This window comes from Carex rostrata, unplaced genomic scaffold (assembly GCF_964058835.1).
Source record: "Carex rostrata unplaced genomic scaffold, lpCarRost1.2 SCAFFOLD_41, whole genome shotgun sequence".
NCBI lineage: Eukaryota > Viridiplantae > Streptophyta > Magnoliopsida > Poales > Cyperaceae > Carex > Carex rostrata.
Genome location: NW_027601199.1, coordinates 240,001 through 242,500, shown reverse-complemented (window position 1 = coordinate 242,500; position 2,500 = coordinate 240,001).

The following is a 2,500-nucleotide window of genomic DNA, read 5'->3' as shown; positions in this document are numbered from 1 at the left end:
GCTGGACTGTTTTCGGGCCAATTTCCACCGACTCTTGGCCGTATCCGCTTAGTTTTCCCCAACGCGTGGCCGCATCCGCTTAGTTTTCCCCCGCTGATCCATTTTCGGGTCACTTTTCCCCAACGTTAGCCGCTTCCGCTTGCCGCTGGGCTGTTTTCGGGCCATTTTTCCCCAACACTTGGCCGTATCCGCTTAGTTTTCCCCAACGCGTGGCCGCATCCGCTTAGTTTTCCCCCGCTGAACTGTTTTCGGGTCACTTTTGCCCAACGTTAGCCGCTTCCGCTTGCCGCTGGACTGTTTTCGGGCCAATTTCCACCGACTCTGGGCCGGATCCGCTTAGTTTTCCCCAACGCTTGGCTGCATCCGCTTAATTTTCCCCAGCTGAACTGTTTTCGGGTCACTTTGTCCCAACGTTAGCCGTTTCCGCTTGCCGCTGGACTGTTTTCGGGCCATTTTCCACCGACTCTTGGCCGTATCTGCTTGGTTTTCCCCAACGCTTGGCTGCTTCCGCTTAATTTCCCCCAGCTGAACTGTTTTCGGGTCACTTTTGCCCAACGTTAGCCGTTTCCGCTTGCCGCTGGACTGTTTTCGGGCCATTTTTCACCGTCACTTGGCCGTATCCGCTTAGTTTTCGCCAACAATTGGCTGCATCCGCTTAATTTTCCAAGCTATACTGCTTTCGGGTCAGTTTTGCCCAACGTTAGCCGCTTCCGCTTGCCGCTGGGCTGTTTTCGGGCCATTTTCCACCCACGCTGGCACCGACGGGGCCATGTACACCCACGCGCGTGTACATGAGGGGGCACCCATTTTTGAAAACCTTGCCCCCCTATAGGGGAATATGCATTTTGAGGCTCTAGCCACGCCCAGGGTTACCACCCCCTGAAAATCCCCCAAGTCGAAATCACCCATGTAAAATATTCAAAAAAATCTCAAAAAATCACAAAAAATTTATAAAATCAAATAAATTCAAAAAAAAAAAAAAAATTTCAAAAATTCAAAAAAAATTCAAAAAATTCAAAAAAATTCAAAAAAATTCAAAAAAATTCAAAAAATTCAAAAATTCAAAAAAAGTCCAAAAACCCAAAAAAACTTCAAAAATTTCAAAAATTCAAAAAAATTTCAAAAAAATTTTCAAAAATTTGCCCCGCTGAACTGTTTTCGGGTCACTTTTGCCCAACGTTAGCCGCTTCCGCTTGCCGCTGGACTGTTTTCGGGCCAATTTCCACCGACTCTTGGCCGTATCCGCTTAGTTTTCCCCAACGCGTGGCCGCATCCGCTTAGTTTTCCCCCGCTGAACTGTTTTCGGGTCACTTTTGCCCAACGTTAGCCGCTTCCGCTTGCCGCTGGGCTGTTTTCGGGCCAATTTCCACCGACACTTGGCCGCATCCGCTTAGTTTTCCCCAACGCGTGCCCGCATCCGCTTAGTTTTCCCCCGCTTAACTGTTTTCGGGTCACTTTTCCCCAACGTTAGCCGCTTCCGCTTGCCGCTGGGCAGTTTTCGGGCCATTTTTCCCCAACACTTGGCCGTATCCGCTTAGTTTTCCCCAACGCGTGGCCGCATCCGCTTAGTTTTCCCCCGCTGAACTGTTTTCGGGTCACTTTTGCCCAACGTTAGCCGCTTCCGCTTGCCGCTGGACTGTTTTCGGGCCAATTTCCACCGACTCTGGGCCGGATCCGCTTAGTTTTCCCCAACGCTTGGCTGCATCCGCTTAATTTTCCCCAGCTGAACTGTTTTCGGGTCACTTTGTCCCAACGTTAGCCGTTTCCGCTTGCCGCTGGACTGTTTTCGGGCCATTTTCCACCGACTCTTGGCCGTATCCGCTTGGTTTTCCCCAACGCTTGGCTGCTTCCGCTTAATTTCCCCCAGCTGAACTGTTTTCGGGTCACTTTTGCCCAACGTTAGCCGTTTCCGCTTGCCGCTGGACTGTTTTCGGGCCATTTTTCACCGTCACTTGGCCGTATCCGCTTAGTTTTCGCCAACAATTGGCTGCATCCGCTTAATTTTCCAAGCTATACTGCTTTCGGGTCAGTTTTGCCCAACGTTAGCCGCTTCCGCTTGCCGCTGGGCTGTTTTCGGGCCATTTTCCACCCACGCTGGCACCGACGGGGCCATGTACACCCACGCGCGTGTACATGAGGGGGCACCCATTTTTGAAAACCTTGCCCCCCTATAGGGGAATATGCATTTTGAGGCTCTAGCCACGCCCAGGGTTACCACCCCCTGAAAATCCCCCAAGTCGAAATCACCCATGTAAAATATTCAAAAAAATCTCAAAAAATCACAAAAAATTTATAAAATCAAATAAATTCAAAAAAAATTCAAAAATTCAAAAATTCAAAAAAAATTCAAAAAATTCAAAAAAATTCAAAAAAATTCAAAAAATTCAAAAATTCAAAAAAAGTCCAAAAACCCAAAAAAACTTCAAAAATTTCAAAAATTCAAAAAAATTTCAAAATTTCAAAAAAAATTTCAAAAATTTGCCCCGCTGAACTGTTTTCG